General features: G+C 36.0%; 1 pseudogene; it reads left to right on the forward strand.

Moving 5' to 3' along the window:
- Window positions 1-17,301: 17,301 nt before the first annotated feature.
- On the forward strand, window positions 17,302-17,400 carry LOC141650160 (small nucleolar RNA R71; annotated as a pseudogene).
- The last annotated feature ends 1,084 nt before the right edge of the window (window positions 17,401-18,484 follow it).

The following is an 18,484-nucleotide window of genomic DNA, read 5'->3' on the forward strand; positions in this document are numbered from 1 at the left end:
ATAGAATCCTTAGTCCTTCTCAAGTACTTAAGGATGTTTTTGACGGCTATCCTTTGACTCTCACCTGGATTTCCTTGATATCTACTCGTCATGCTCAAGGCATACGAGACATCAGGACGTGTGCATATCATGGCGTACATGATTCAACCAACAGCGGAAGCATAAGGGATCAACTTCATGCGTTCAACATCATGGGGTTCGGAGGGAGATTGAGACTTGCTCAATATGGTCCCAGTTACCATAGGTACCAATCCCCTTTTAGATTTGTCAATGCTGAACCGTCGAAGAATCTTATCAACATAATACTCTTGACTTAGTGCCAATATCCTCTTGGATCTATCTCTATGGATCCGGATACCTAATATGCGTTGTGCCTCTCCTAAATCCTTCATTTGGAAGTGGTTACCTAACCACTTCTTAACATAAGATAACATCGGAATATCATTTCCAATGAGTAGTATGTCATCGACATACAAGATTAGGAACACAACATTGCTCCCACTAAATTTCATGTATGAACATGGTTCCTCAACACTTCGAGTGAAACCATTCTCTTTTATCACATGATCAAATCGATGATTCCAACTTCTAGATGCTTGCTTAAGACCATAAATGGATCTCTGAAGCTTGCACACTTTGTTAGGATTTTTAGAATCAACAAAACCTTCGGGTTGTATCTTGTACACCTCCTCTTCTAAATTCCCATTTAGAAAAGTGGTTTTGACATCCATTTGCCATATTTCATAATCATGAAATGCGGCGATCGCTAACAAAATCCGTATGGATCTTAGCATGGCTACGAGGGCAAAGGTTTCATCATAATGGAGACCTTCGACTTGGGTAAATCCTTTTGCCACTAGCCTAGCTTTGTAGACATCATTATGTCCTTCTATGCCATTCTTGACTTTGAAAATCCATTTGCATTGAAAAGGTATTGCCCCTTTAGGCAAATCTACCAAGTTCCAAACTTGGTTTTCATGCATAGAATCCATTTCGGACTTCATGGCTTCAAGCCATAAGGAGGAATTAGGACTAGAGATTGCGGCCTTGTAGGTGGCGGGCTCGTCACTTTCCAAAAGCAACACATCGAGTGTTACATCTTCTTCGATAAGTCCCACATATCGATCGGGATGGCGAATAACTCGGCCCGTTCTTCTAAGAGGAGGAGGGACAACCGTGCTAGACAACGAAGGAACATCTTCTTGCGTCTCTACCTCGGTTTTTGGCTCTTGAACTTCATCAACTTCAAAATTTCTCCCACTCTGTCCCCTAGAAATAAAATCACTTTCTAGGAAGACAGCATCTCGAGACACAAACACTTTGTTTTCTTGAGGCTTATAGAAGTAATAGCCTCGTGAGGCCATGGGATAACCTACAAAAATGAATTTTTTGGATCGTGGTGCTAACTTATTGTCATTTTTAATTTTGACATAAGCATCACAACCCCAAATTTTCATATGGGATAGAACTGGAACCTTTCTTCTCCATATCTCATATGGAGTCTTTTCAGTTGCTTTGGTTGGACTTACGTTCAAAGATTTTATTGCGGTTTGAATCGCAAATCCTCAAAACGAGTTCGGTAACTCGGTTTGACTCATCATGGATCGAACCATATCAAATAGGGTTCGATTTCTCCTTTCGGCAACACCATTGAGTTGTGGTGTTACGGGGGGAGTAAGTTGTGATATAATACCACTACATTTCAAGTGTGAATCGAATTCAAGGCTAAGATATTCTCCACCACGATCGGATCGTAGTGCCTTAATTCTTTTGTTCAATTGGTTCTCTACTTCGTTTTGAAATTCCTTGAATTTCTCAAACGCTTCACTTTTATGCTTCATCAAATAGATATACCCATATCTACTCAAGTCATCGGTGAAGGTTATGAAGTAGTCATAATTTCCACGAGCGGTGATACTCATTGGTCCACACACATCGGTATGTATGAGTCCCAATAGTTCACTTGCTCGCGTCCCTTTACCACTAAAAGGATTTCGAGTCATTTTGCCAAGAAAACAATATTCGCATGTTCCATATGATTGAAAATCAAATGGTGTAATCACATTAGTCGAAATTAATCTTTTGATGCGATTCTCGTTTATGTGACCTAATCAACAATGCCAAATGAACGATTCATTTGGGTCACTTGATTTGAGTTTCTTTGATTGAATGTTATAGATATCATTCGTCGGATTCGAGGTTTCTAAAATGTAAATGCCATTAATGGAAGAAGCTTGGCCTATAACCAAATCATTCCTCGAAATAGTACAACGATTGTTCTTAATGACAAAACAAAAACCGTCCATGTCTAACATAGCGATAGAAATAATGTTTTTAGAGAGTGTAGGCACATAAAAACAATTATGTAAATACAACTCAAATCCATTAGGCAAAGCTAATACATAAGTTCCTTTAGATTCGGCCGCTACTTGAGCTCCATTTCCAAGGCGTAGATCCACATCTCCTTTGCTAAGCCTCTTCACGTCTCTTAAACCCTGTAAATGATTACAAAGGTGAGAGCCACAACCGGTATCCAGTACCCATGTCGTAGTGGAAGTATAATTTATATCAATAACATAAATCTCCTTAGGAATTTTACCTTTTGGAACGATGATTCCTTCCCTTATATTTCGCAAATATACGGGACAATTCCTAAGCCAATGTCCCATGCCATAGCAATAATGGCACTCATCATCAACTTGCTTGAAGTTTTTCTCTTTCTTTCCCTTCTTCTTGAACTTTTTGCCCTTTGAAGCAAGAACTTGATTGCTTGAGCTCCCACTAGTTTTGGCATCTTTATCTTCCAGAGACAAAGATCCTAAAGATTTTATGAGGCGGTCTTCCTGAGACCGGCTCGCACGAGATCTAGTAGTAGTGGGTGGTCTAGTAGAAGTGATGAAGTTAAGGTTTCCATCCGATCCTATCCCAAAATGAAGTTCTCTAGTAGTGTCGAAATCATTGTTGAAGCAAACGTCGTCAAAAACATTGTGGCAAGACTCAATAGTTATCGGTGCGGTAGCGTTTGATGGATTCATTGTAATGAACTACAAGTATGGAGGAAAAGGAAATATTAACATTTGTGTTTTTAAATCATACTTGTAAATATATTTAACAAGATATGAACATTTATATAGTGACCTCTACCCAACTATTATAAATGATCCCAAGACCCAAATTCATATTCACTTAGGGCACAGTGTGCCGAAATACCCTTTATTAACATAACTCGGTGGATTAACCTCTTAATCGATTCTACTTTTAGAACTCTTGGTCGATAAAATTACATTAATATTTATCTCTAGCCCGAAACACATCCGGAAATCGTCGTGAATACTTTCGTTGAGTTCAACCCAAATTTCGAATAAATGTGTCCATGATCCAAACTCATATCAACTTAGAGCACGGTGTGCCGAAATACCCTTCATTAATATAAATTCGGTGGATAGACATTTATCACCCACTACCCCTACGTAACAAGGTTTGTACCCCGGTGTGGCCGAGTGCACTCCCTCACGAAATAGGTTTTCATGGTTTCTACTTTTTGGTGAGGCTATGTCTCAATTGTTTATTTTTAGCGAGAGGTCATGTCAATTTATTATCTATCACGTTTTAAGTGAACTAAAACGGTGAACTACGATAATTGTAATTGACACGGTCGATAAACTCGATTAAAATGACAATGCATGTTTTAGTTATGTCGATTTAGCGATGTATGCAACATATAAATGAAATGCAAAGCATAAATTAAATCCTAGTGTGGCCTTCCTAAAATAGAAAATCTAATTAACTATTACATATTCGGAAACCAACTCCATTGGTCCCTTGAACTTCGGTTTTAGCACGCATCTCGAGGTAACACTGTCTTTATGTATCGCCTTCTTCAGTGACACCGTCTTCAAGGAACTCCGAAATAAATAAATTACATAACAAATTACATAATTTCCTATTATACATTTGTAATAAAAATAAAGTAAATCTATTAAATTACAAAACGGTGATACGGGATCACAATAAATTACAACCGAATCGATATTCCCATACATTTCGGGTAATACCAATTAAAACTAAGGCCATAATAAGTAAAATTACATAAAATAAAATTATGACAATCATAAATAAAATGCAGCATTATAATATGTATGAACATGCCCAATTTTATGCTAAATCGCCTTTAAGGAGCCAATATCGTATATTAAACGGTTTTTACGGATTTGCGTGATTCAACCTTTTAAAATCACAATAAATTACATAAAATCATATTTATGCACAAGTTAATTACCCTAACCAACTTAGGACTCAAAATTAGTCTCCACTAACTATTTGACTATAATTAACTTATATTTCTTAAAATTGTTCATTAGTGGAGTCAAAATTATAATAAAATGCTATAAACTTCAAATAAAACACACAAATTTCAAATAAATTCAAAATTTCAAATTTAAACTCATGAACATTCTGGAAAAATACCATGACACTCATAATATTCAAAAACTTAGGTTAAAAATTTAGAAAATTTATCGGAAAAACAATGTTGCGGTTTATCGGATTTATCAATTATAATCATAAAAACATGAGAAAAATTATATTTATCAACTTTTCAATTTTAGATCTAAAAAAGGTAATAAAATGCAACATGTGACGTTTTTTCTTAGTCATGAAGTATGTTTTAGCAATTATTCACTAATTAAAGTCACTATTTATGCTATTTTTCATCAAAAATTCATAAATCATGCATAAAGACTTCATAATAGCCTATTATTTTACACACATCTTATAAAATTGCATGTGACAACATACTAAATTTATATGACCATATTCGAAATATTTCTCATATTAACCTATTTTTCATTTAAATTCGATTTTTATCATGAAAAATCCATATTTCGAGCATAAAAACTCCAAAAATTCTGAAAACTTACAGGTCATCTAAAAATATTATATGTGAAAACAGATCCAAAAACCACTGTAAAATTCGAAGTCTAGCTAATTGTAGTCCGAAAATGACATTTTTATCAAAAAATCACATTTTTAATGCCATTATTATATAAAATGATCAATAAAAATCCATAAATTAACCAAAATATCCTAAATACATTTTAGGATCAGAAACTTTAACATGCATAACTTATTTCGTGATATATCATAATAACACAAATTTATAACTTTTATATGTTAATCGTATAACTCGGAAAAACTATAACCGATTTGCATGCAAACAACCTAAGGCTCTCTGATACCGCTTGTTAGAAATCTATATCTCATTACTATACATATTCATATATGTGTTGATTTAATTTAGTCATAAAATTAAACATTGATCTTATGCATGCAAACAATAATAAAAATAAGAAAGAAATCATCAACCCTTACATTGATATTTCAGATTTTTGGGCACAAATGAGTTCTCCTTCAAACTTGTTCTTGAGCTCTCCAAATATTGGATGAACAAGGATTCAAGTATAGAATCCCTCCCAAGGATTAATACCCAAGGTAATCTCTTAATAAAATTAATATTATTATTACTAGAACAATATTAATTTAAATAAAATTGACCCAAAATCTTTATTTTTGTTCTCTTATTTCGGTTAAGAGAGGAGAAGAAGGAAGAAGATTTTATCACTCTAAAAACTCTTATTTTTGGATGGTTGAATGAATAAAAATAATACACTCTTCATGTAGTATATTAGGTTTAATTATAGAGAAAACTCCTTTGGTCTTTTCTATAATGAAACCGGGTAGGGGGGAGGGTAAAGGGGCCAATGCATGAACAAGGTTGTCTTCACAAGAGCAAGTAGGTTTGCATGGCTAGGTTTAGGTAAAATAATTGTGTTTTCCACTTAATAAATCAACACAATATTTATCCTAAATCACCCCACTATTTCGGTCCAAATGGGATAAAATGGATTCCATTTTATTTTTGTCAATTTGCACATGTTATAAGACATGTAAAATTGTCATGTATTTTTAACATATTAAAAATCAACGCATTAATAAAAATACGTCATATACAAAATTGACTTAGTAATTCATAATTACTTGTACCAAAATATTTTACCAATTATAAATTATTCATTCAATTTCAATTGTTTCCTTAAACAATAATTTCATCTAAGCAATAAAACAACTCGATCACTTAGACCGTATCTTATTTAATCAAATTATAATGAGATACGTAAATATTACTTCCAAAATCGTCCGTCAATTTTACGTAATTTAATTAACCCGTATCGTCATACGATCAATTAAATAATCAATTAAGAGTGTTACCCTTTAGGTATGACCTAAGGGGATCAACTGGTCACCACCGTCGCACGACAGTAATGTCAAACTCTAGTCAGCCAATCATTACCGATATGTGTGGACCAGTTGACAGTAAATTATTACTTCCCAATTTATTCTTTAATATGAGACTTTAACATGTGATCATCATGATCGACAGATGTGATCGCATTATTGTCGGAGGACACATATTCCAACAGAATCAAGAGTCTTGCTTATATAGTAGATAGCATGTAGATCTCTGCCTACCTGTTGGCCAAGAACCACTCCAACGGCGTAGTTACTAGCATCACACATAATCTCGAACGGTAGTTCCCAATTTGGTGGTTGAATGATCGGTGCCGAGATTAGTGCTTCCTTGATTATATTAAAGGCTTCAACACACTCATTAGTGAAATGGAATTGGGCATCTTTAAGTAAGAGTTGAGTGAGGGGTTTCGCTATTTTTGAGAAATCTTTTATGAAACGGCGATAGAAACCCGCGTGACCGAGAAAACTTCTCACCCCTCTAACATTCACGAGAGGTGGGAGTTTTTCTATCAACTCAACCTTAGCTTTATCGACCTCGATGCCCTTTTCCGAGATTAAATGACCCAAAACAATTCCTCCATTGACCATGAAGTGACACTTTTCCCAATTTAAAACGAGACTAACATCTTCACATTTTTGCAATACAAGAGAAAGATTATGCAAACATGAGTCAAAGTCTTTTCCATAAACGCTAAAATCATCCATAAAAACTTCCATTATGGTCTCTAGGTAGTCGGAGAAGACATTCATCATGCATCTTTGGAAAGTGGCAGAGGCATTACATAAGCCAAAAGGCATCCTCCTCATGTGAACATTATTTGTGCACATTTAGTCCCCTAATTGAACCTATTTTGCGTACTTTTATAACATTCCATAGCCATTTTATCCGTCAAATGCTTTCTATTTTGCTTTCCTAGTGCATTTCGTATGTTTTGTAGGAAAGAAGTTAATAAGGCGGAAATTCCCATCTTTCGTGCATATTTGGAAGCTTTTTGATGATATTGGATGGACTAGTATGAAGAGGAGGCAAGAATGATGGCCAAGTATGTAGGAATAAAGAGTATATATAAGGCTCATAAGGTTAAAAGCAAGGATGACGAGAAGGAAGGCATTGCATGAAGAAATCGCTCGAAACCCAAACCAAGAGTTGCTCCTTTGGCTCTGAGAGTATGCTAGATGGAACGGTATCGAAAAATCAAGTGATCTAGGCTTTTGAATCACCCCAATAGGAGTCCGGATGAGAAAATGACGTCCGTTTTACAATCCGAGCTCAAACAAAGAAACTGTCCGTCAATCCGCTCGTCCCGAGACAAATCCGCTGGGATTCACTTACAGCAACTTTCGTGTTCTTCTTGTTCTATGAAGGATGCGCATATTTTTCAATGACCGGCGAAAAGGAGACCGGAGTCTCTCTTGAGACCGGCGATTCCCTACCCAACAATTAGCATTGTTAAATTACTATTTTACCCTTGCTTAACCTAATGATGCTCTACTATATATACCCCATTTGTAATAATCAAACCATCAAGTTTTCATTAGGTTAATTCAATCCTTCTTTAGATTAGATTAGGAGTAGATTAGAATAGATTACTCTTTAATCTTTCCACAAATTACACATTAATCTTTCCTTAATTATAGTTCAAGTTTATTATTGAGTCATTCAAGTTTATTATTGGGTAATTAGAAGATTATTGGGTTTATTGGGAGATTGAAAACCTTCCATCAATCATCAAGTTCTTCTATTATTCTTTGCATTATTATTTTGGAATCTCCATAGGTATAATTCTCTTAATCCTTGTTTTAATTATTGTTAATCTTTCTTACTTGTTCATCATGTTTGACTTTGTTAGTATGATTGACAACCTTATTAACATGTTAAATTTGATCATGAGTGAGTAGTTACTTAGCTAGGATTAATGGGTAATTAGGGGAAATAAACAAGGGGAATGATTCATGCTTAATCTAATATGCTTCCATAATTAATTTGCTTGCTTGTTGTGATTTCAACTTATGCACATGTTATGTTTGATGAAATGCTAAGCCTATGAATCCTTGCATTTACAACCATCACTTATCTTTTCAATGAGACTTGTAAGATATAAACCAACTCGAGTCTCATTAGACCATGCATATAGTTGGATAGAGAGGATTAAGTCGACTTGTAGGTGTTGTTCAATCTAATCGATTCGGCTCCGGGACCCAAACCTTCCTAGGATTGTAAGATATAAACCAACTCGATCCATCACAACAATAATTTCTTGCATCTAGTAGGAAACATGTTTGTATGATCAACTCCCATGAATCCCTTATGAACCCATGATATCCTAGCATTTTTAGTCAATTGTTTACATCTTTCCTTTTGTTGCTTGTTTATTGCTTTTATTAGATTAGAATCATCAACCCATTATAATTGTGACAACCCCAAGCACAACCATAGTTAGATTGAATATTTTGAGTAACCACCGTCCCATGGATCGACTTCGACTTACCACTAACTAGTTGTATGTTGAGTATTATAAATGTGTTTGATTGGATGTGACCCGACGACATCACCCATCAAAATGGCGGCGTTGCCGGGGACGGTGTTGTTTATTGGAATTGTTCTTTTGTCTAGTTTTAGTTGTGCTTCTTTTTCTTGAGTTTTATTGTACTTGTTCTATTTCATATGTTTATCATGTTTACATTGACTTTTTGGCAACATGAAAATGAGTCTTTTGATAAGTACATTGCAAGATTTGAGGATTATATAACTCATGTTTGGCATCATGGTTTTACTCTTTCAAATTATGAAGCATGTTGTGTTGTTTATATTGGCATGAACCTTGAAACCCGCAACTTGGCATTTCACTTGAGTGATGGTAGGATATGTGAGATGAGTTGTGAGGAATTTTGGGAATTTTTTGAGTTCATGACCATTCATTGTCTCAAGCAAATTATACATGACATATTTGAGAGTGCCAAGGAAGGTATAGAAGCGATAAAAACCATATTTCAAAAATTCATTGAGGAAAACTATGATGAAAATGAGATTTGTGAGGATGAGAAACCTTCCTATAACCTTGAGTCAACCTACTTTGTCCACAAAATTACCCCACCTTGGGAAGATGGAGTGCTAGATGAGGAGAGTGATGATGAGGAGGAGTACATTTTTGATTGTGAAACTAATGCTTGGATGCCGTCATCCTACTCTTCTTGTGTTTTAATGAAATCAACCTCCATGGAATTTGATGTTAATGGGCAAAGTGAGAGTGATATGGATGTGAGCTTGAGTGAAAACTCACCCTTTGAGGATGACATATTTGAGGGAGACAATTGTGTTGAACTTGGTGAGCCTTGTTACGACAACCCCTTTGATAATGGCCCTTGTTGGGACGAGGAATATGATGAGGACATTTGGGAACCCCAAATAGACACCCTTAAAATCACCTTGGATGATAATGAGAGTACTTGCATTGAATGTGGTGATTTTGACTATTTGGAGGATGGGTTGAGTGAATTGCCAACCAACTACCCATTTCATGTTCCTTCCATCCATCATTTCTCTTATGATTTTTGTCATGATGCTCTTGATATGCTTGTTCGGTCTCTTACTTGGGCATTATTTCATTGCATGATCTTGTGTTGTTATCCATGCCTATTTATATCTCACTCCCAAGAATTTGACCGACTTCTACGTGCTTTGAGTGCTAGTGATAATCTTCCATGAAATTGTTTAATGATAATCCTTGGTTTGATGGAGTTCCTTAATAACCATTAATTTGTATATATGCATTTAGTGTAGTTTGCATTGTATTATATCTCACATGATTCATGTAGTTAGTTGCATATAGACTAGAATTCATGCATAATCACTAATGACCAATCCTATGCTTTTCTACACTAGGAATAGTGTTTAAATCGGTTTGGGGAGGTTTGATCATAGTTGACCATAGTCTACTAGAAAACATGCATCATCTAGTGTAGATTGCATTCATGTGTTATATTTGTCATATAGAATTGCATTTAGTTAGAGCATGCATTCATTCATAACATTGCATTTGTACTTCAATTTCCACAAAACTTTAAAAATCCAAAAAACATGTACTTTCTTTTTGATTCCTACTCCTACATGTACATTGAGGACAATGTCCAAAATAAAGTGGGGGATGGGAATTTATATTCCAAAAACACATAAAAATTAAAAAATCTTGAAAAATCACAAAAATATGTCTTTCAATTTCATAAAATCAAAACCATAAAAATTTGAAAATTTCAAAAACCAAAAACATGTTCTTTAATTTAGTAGTGTAGAATTGTATATACTTGTGCTTTTGTTCTCTTCTCACATAGATACAACACTACATTTGAGGCATTAGCAAGGGAAAATGAAGACCGCTTGGTATGATCGTTCTAATCTCTATTTCCCTTCCATTTCTTTTTCATTATTCATATGAGGAGGATAGGCTTACATGTCAAGGAGGATGTGGTTTATTTTTTTGTTGCGGTTTTTGTATCTATGTGTTGTTAGGAGTTGCATTTAGTTTATATAACATACTAGTTGGTAGAATCCTATGCATTAGGTTGTATATATGTTAGTTGCATCATGGCATGTAGTTTGTATGGTTAGAAAATTTTGTGGAACCGTCTACTTGGGAAGCTTGACAAGTGTATATAGGCCCTAGTAGATGCTTTTTCTTCTTAAGACTTTGCTTGTTAGAATACTTGTAAAACACCCTAGGATGTGTCATGCTAGTATCCTTTGACCCATGGATTAAGGCCTAGTCAAGAGTACCTTGTGGTGTGATAACTCCTTGGCTACCGTTTATTCCAAGGTGACCCTTGAAACCATGCATCCATCATCCATGTTCTACCACATTTTTACCATCAAAGGGAATGGGCACAAAAAGAAATTGATTTGAGTTCCATGAAATGAAAAGTGAAAGAAAGTTTGCAAAATGCATCAAATGAAAAGAGGAGCAAAAATAGAACTCCTATGTTTCTAATATAAGGCACTCTCACTACATATGGGGTGACTTTGAAAATGTTCAAAAAAAATGCAAAAAGTTGAAAGTTGTCAAGTGTTGAAAAGCCAAAAATCAAAAGAAATGGCAAAAGAAAGTGTTCTTAAATGTTATATGCCACAAGAAATTGGGGGGAAAACAAAAACAAAAGCAAACTCCCAAAATGAAAATCAAATATCTATTGATCCCTTTATCCATCATATCTATTTTTGTGCATGGTAGAGAGGGGACGACCCTTCTTCTTGTCTAGGCAAGAGGGGGAATTCCGCGATCCTCCAGTGTTTCTAACACCATAGGGAGTCTATTCTTGACAAAAGCATTTAACGATTGAGGACAAAGGTACCCTAGCTTGACAAAACTTGGAGGTCATTTATTGGTATCCTTCTAGGCTTAGTAGTTTGAAGAAATTGCATCTATGAAGGAGTGTGTATCCTTGAATTACTTCCCTTGTAGATAATTTCCGCCACTTAGATGAGGAAAGTGGCTATTCATTTGTAGATGCATCCATTACTTGATTTTGTGTGCTTAATGTTTGGATGTGTCGCCATTTTGGCAAGACCCACCATGCCTTGCAAGAAGGCATCCTACCTCATGGTTGTCTTGTTGTGAGTTGAAGGGGCGGAGTGAGACCCGCTAATTGTCTCATATCGGCTATATTATTAGGATAGTTTAAATAAAGGTCTAGTTTTTGTCACCTCTTTACTCGGGACGAGTAAAGGTTCGGTTTGGGGATATTTGATGTGAACATTATTTGTGCACATTTAGTCCCCTAATTGAACCTATTTTGCGTACTTTTATAACATTCCATAGCCATTTTATCCGTCAAATGATTTCTATTTTGCTTTCCTAGTGCATTTCGTATGTTTTGTAGGAAAGAAGATAATAAGGCGGAAATTCCCGTCTTTCGTGCATATTTGGAAGCTTTTTGATGATATTGGATGGACTAGTATGAAGAGGAGGCAAGAATGATGGCCAAGTATGTAGGAATAAAGAGTATATAGAAGGCTCATAAGGTTAAAAGCAAGGATGACGAGAAGGAAGACATTGCATGAAGAAATCGCTCGAAACCCAAACCAAGATTTGCTCCTTTGGCTCTGAAAGTATGCTAGATGGAACGACATCGAAAAATCAAGTGATCTAGGCTTTTGAATCACTCCAATAGGAGTCCGGATGAGAAAATGACGTCCGTTTTACAATCCGAGCTCAAACAAAGAAGCTGTCCGCCAATCCGCTCGTCCCGAGACAAATCCGCTGGGATTCCCTTACAGCAACTTTCGTGTTCTTCTGGTTTTATGAAGGATGCGCATATTTTTCAAAGACCGGCGAAAAGGAGACCGGAGTCTCTCTTGAGACCGGCGATTCCCTACCCAACAATTAGCATTGTTAAATTACTATTTTACCCTTGCTTAACCTAATGATGCTCTACTATATATACCCCATTTGTAATAATCAAACCACCAAGTTTTCATTAGGTTAATTCAATCCTTCTATAGATTAGATTAGGAGTAGATTAGAATAGATTACTCTTTAATCTTTCCACAAATTACACATTAATCTTTCCTTAATTATTGTTCAAGTTTATTATTGAGTAATTCAAGTTTATTATTGGTTAATTAGAAGATTATTGGGTTTATTGGGTGATTGACAACCTTCCATCAATCATCAAGTTCTTCTATTATTGTTTGCACTATTATTTTGGAATCTCCATAGGTATAATTCTCTTAATCCTTGTTTTAATTATTGTTAATCTTTCTTACTTGTTCATCATGTTTGACTTTGTTAGTATGATTGACAACCTTATTAACATGTTAAATTTGATCATGAGTGAGTAGTTACTTAGCTAGGATTAATGGGTAATTAGGGGAAATAAACATGGGGAATGATTCATGCTTAATCTAATATGCTGCCATAATTAATTTGCTTGCTTGTTGTGATTTCAACTTATGCGCATGTTATGTTTGATGAAGTACTAAGCCTATGAATCCTTGCATTTACAACCATCACTTATCTTTTCTATGAGACTTGTAAGATATAAACCAACTCGAGTCTCATTAGACCATGCATATAGTTGGATAGGGAGGATTAAGTCGACTTGTAGGTGTTGTACAATCTAATCGATTCGGCTCAGGGACCCAAACCTTCCTAGGATTGTAAGATATAAACCAACTCGATCCATCACAACAATAATTTCTTGCATCTAGTAGGAAACATGTATCCCTTATGAACCCATGATATCCTAGCATTTTTAGTCAATTGTTTACATCTTTCCTTTTGTTGCTTGTTTATTGCTTTTATTAGATTAGAATCATCAACCCATTGTAATTGTGACAACACAAGCACAACCATAATTAGATTGAATATTTTGATTAACCACCGTCCCATGGATCGACCTCGACTTACCACTAACTAGTTGTATGTTGAGTATTATAAATGTGTTTGATTGGATGTGACCCGACGACACCACCCATCACCTCCTATATGCAAAAGTACCATAAGGGCATGTGAAGGTGGTCTTGTGTTGGTCATCCGGGTGTATAGGGATTTGAAAGAATCCTGAATACCCGTCAAGGCTCAAGCATTTGGTCAATGAATGGTAGGGGAAATGATCCTTTCTTGTCGCGGAATTCAATTTTCGATAGTCAATACACATACGCCAACCGGTGATCTTCCTTCTGGGTATTAGCTCATTCTTTTCATTTGTCACTACCGTGGTACCTCCTTTCTTAGGTACCACTTGAACGGGGCTAACCTACAAAGAGTCCGATATGGGATATATGATTCCCGCATCAAGTAATTTCATAACCTCTCCTTTAACAACTTCTTGCATGTGGGGGTTTAATATCCTTTTAGATTGGATGGTAGGTCTATGGTCCTCCTCTAGATGAATTCTATGCATACAAAAGTTGGAACTTATCCCCTTAAGGCCATCTAGACTATAACCTATAGCCTTTTCATGTTGTTTCAACACATCAAGCAATTTTCCCAATTGGTTTCCATCAAGTTTGTCATTAACAATCACAGGTTTGGTCTTAGATTCATCAAGATAAGCATATTTCAAATTTGGGGGAAGGGGTCTTAAAGTTGGAACTTGTACCTCACTTTCCTCCATTGAAGGTTCATTGAGAACCTGCTCCATCTCCATTAGACACTCCATTCTCATGGCATATTCAACTTGTTGTTCAAGCTCACTAATCTCATCATACTCAAATTCAATCACAAATTCTTCTTGCTCTTCAGTTTGTATGATGTCCTCTATGATTGCTTTCTCTTGTTCCATAGGTTGATATGCTTCCACAAGGATGTTATGTACTCATTCAGATTGCTCATGAGTAAGTTCTTTGTTAGCTAGAGCGGCCTCAAGAAGATCTACCTCCAACTCCCAATGCATATTTTTGGCCTCACTTGCTTCCAAGGATTCCAATGCTTGAATGGGGTCTTTGAAGAAAGGTATACTCAAGTGGTCCTCAACAAAATAATCTATAATATCCATCTTCCAAAATATCGAACAACTTGAAAATATTAGAACAAACCTTGAGGAGTTTTACTTCCCCAAGGCAAGGAAAGACACAACTAATAACAATCAAATAAAATAAAATCAAGTTAACATCGTTCCCCGGCAACGGCGCCATTTTTGGTCGGTCCACTTTGAGTTTATATTTCAGTTACTTATCATTAGGAGCACCTAGACCAAAACAATATTTATAACTTCACAAACAACTCTACTACTAGTAAAGAGGCAAGTAAAGGTCGGATCCCAAGTAGTGGTGTCTAGGGGTGTCACAATTTGGATTGAGATAAGAAGATCATTAAACTAAATAACAATAAAAGTAAACAAGCAAGATGACTAAAATGAGATATAAACAATTGATTAAAAGCACTAGGGTGTCATGGGTTCATAAGGGATTCATGGGAATTGATCATACAAACATATTCTCAAATTATAAGCAAGCAATTATTGTTGTGATAGGATCGAGTTGGTTTATATCTTACAATCCTAGGAAGTTTTGGGTCCCGGAGCCGAATCGATTAGATTGTACAACACCTATAAGTCGACTTAATCCTCCCTACTCAACTATATGCATGGTCTAATGAGACTCGAGTTGGTTTATATCTTACAAGTCTCATTGAAAAGGTAAGTGATGGGTAAAAAAATACAAGGATTCATAGTCTCACATTTCATCAAACATAACATGTGCATAGGTTGAAAACACAACAAGCAAGCAAATAAATTATGTGAACATATTAAATTAAGCATGAATCATCCCCCATGTTGGTTTCCCCTATTTCCCCATTAACCCTAGTTAAGGAAACTACTCACTCATTATCAAGTTTGACATATTAACAAGGTTGTCAATCATATTAACAAAGCAAGACATGATGAATAAATGAAGATGATTAACAATAATTAAAAAGGGATTAAGAGAATTATACCTAATGATGATTCCAAAATAATAATGCAAAGAATATTAGAAGTACTTGATGATTGATGGAAGGTTGTCAATCTCCCAATAAACCCAAATAATCTTCAATTACCCAAAATAAAAGATGAACAAGAGAGAAATTAAGGAAATGAGATTTGTATTAAGACATGATTAGAAATTGATTACAAGATTAAAGACTGATTAGAATAATATAAACTACACTAAAGATTGATAAGAAGAACATGATAATCTAATTAGACTAATGGGGTATTTATAGTGGGGATTAGGTGCACAAATTAGGGTTACTAAGGGCTTAAATGACGATTAAGTCCTTGAGGAATCGCTCCTCTCAAGAAAAGATGTGGGTCTCCTTTTAGCTAGTCTTTCAAAAATATGTGCATCTCGAATGGAGAAAGAAGAGCACGTGTTGCTCTGGAGGACAATCTGAGCGTCCAAAAGGTCGGGACGAGCGGATTGTATAACTTCTGGACGAGCGGCCTCGCAGCTTGGACGAGCGGCCTGTGGAGCTTTTGGACGAGCGTCCTGGCAGCTTGGACGAGCGGCCTGTGGAGCTTCTGGACGAGCGTCCCGATAGGTGAGACGCTCGGATCTTTGCCATTTCTTCTTTTCTTCTTTTCTTCTTCTAACAATCCTCCGGGATTTTGTCGGGGATGCAAGGATCTTCTTCAACTTTGCCCATCTACTACATTATGTACAAAGGCCATCTAGTCTTGTCTTCTCTTTGATGCTTGGTCATTAGATTCGATCAATTTAGCTCTATTTTGCCATGAAAATGCAAGGTTTTCACTCCTCTCCTACCAAGGAAACAAAACCTCAAAGAATATGCAAAACAAAGGACTAAAGATAGTAAATGACCCAAATATGCACTAAAAAGCATAGGAACGAGGCTAATTCGGGGACTAAATATGCTCAAATATTGATCACATCACATTAACATATTGTGTGGGTGATTTGGAAGCTTCCACAACTCTCACATACTCAACTTAGAATCTAATTAAAACAATGCAAATAAACGAACAGGTGTAGGTTTGAGCATTACATACCACAGCCTCATCGAGTGGTGTTGGGAGTGCGTCAGTTGATTAAAATGCGTTTGAACAAGCTAGATTTTGACAGGGAGAAGATTAAATGTAAGCATTGGCTAAGGTAAGTTGATGTATTAGATTAGTGTATCCTCTTATTATTGTATGATTGGTGGTGGTGTAATCTCTTTGATTATTAATGATATTCACATTTTCACCAAAAAAAAAAAAGATTTGGAAGCTTCATCAAGCTTAGCCATGGCCTTATCAAACTTCAAATTGATGGTGTCAATATGAGCACTTAGTTGAGCACCCAATTTTGTGATGGAATCTACCTCATGCTTTCCTCCTCTAGTGGCCTTTCGTGGCCTACTATATTGTGAATTATGGACCGCCATCTCTTCAATTTTGGCTCATGTTTGATTGTCATCAACTTCGGTAAACATACCATTAGATCCCATATTGAGAATGTTGTGGGGGTCTTCATATAGACCATTCTAAAATTGTTGCACAAGGAACCACTCGCTAAGTCCATGGTGTGGACAAGAACGATAAGTGTCCTTAAATCTCTCCCATGCTTCATAGAATGATTCCTCGTCCCTTTGTTTGAACCCGGTGATTTGGGCTCTCAACAAGTTAGTCTTCTCCGGAGGATAGAATTTCTTGTAGAAAACAAGTGCCAATTTCTTCCATGAGTCAATACCAAGGGTAGCCTTATCTAGTCTCTTCAACCATTGCTTTGCGGTACCGATCAAGGAGAAAGGAAATAATACCCATCGGATTTAATCTGGAGTAACTCTGTTTTGAAAAATCGCATCACAATAGTCACAAAAAGTCTCCATATGCGAATGAGGGTCTTCACTAGGCATGCCTCCAAATTGACTTCTCTCAACTAGTTGTATGAATGCGGATTTGGCAATGAAATTACCGGTTAAATGTGGTGGTGTAGGAGTACCATTTGGTAGGTTCTCCACGGTTGGTATGGAATGTGATGAAAATTTAGGCATTGTGGGTTGATTTTGTGGTGGCTTTTGTATTGGGTTGTCCTCTCCTTCTCTTGCAAAAGGGTTGGTAAACTCAATGTTATTTGGTTGAATATCAACAATCTCTCCAATACCTCTAGCAACTCTTCTATTGTTGGTTAAGGTTCTTTCAATTTCAAGATTAATAGGCAATAGATTACCTTGTGATCTCCTAGTCATGCAAAATATCATACAACTCGAAAACAATTAGAACAACCTTGAGCAGATTGAATTCCCCAAGGTAAAGAAAGACACAACTAAAACCAATTAACGAAAATCAAATCAATTTAACACCGTCCCCGGCAACGGCGCCATTTTTGGTTCGTTTTAAACTCGTCGTCAAAAGCTACCTACTAAAACAATATTTATAACTTCACAAACTACTCTTTGCAAAGAGACAAGTAAAGGTCGGATCCCAAGGGATGGGTATTGATGTAGGATTCTCAATTGCAAATGGTTGTATCTTAGGGTGTCACAATTTGGGTTGAGATGAAATTGGTCTAAACTAATTAACGAAATAAAAGTAAAGCATTGAAAACAAGCAAGATAATAAAAAGGGTTTGTAAACAATTGATTAAAGGCACTAGGGTGTCCTGGGTTCATAGGGGATTCATGGGAGTTGATCATACAAACATGTTCTCAATTATATAGCAAGCACTTATTGTTGTGATGGGATCGATTTGGTGTAT

Source organism: Silene latifolia, chromosome 3 (genome assembly GCF_048544455.1).
Source record: "Silene latifolia isolate original U9 population chromosome 3, ASM4854445v1, whole genome shotgun sequence".
NCBI classification, from domain to species: Eukaryota; Viridiplantae; Streptophyta; class Magnoliopsida; order Caryophyllales; family Caryophyllaceae; genus Silene; species Silene latifolia.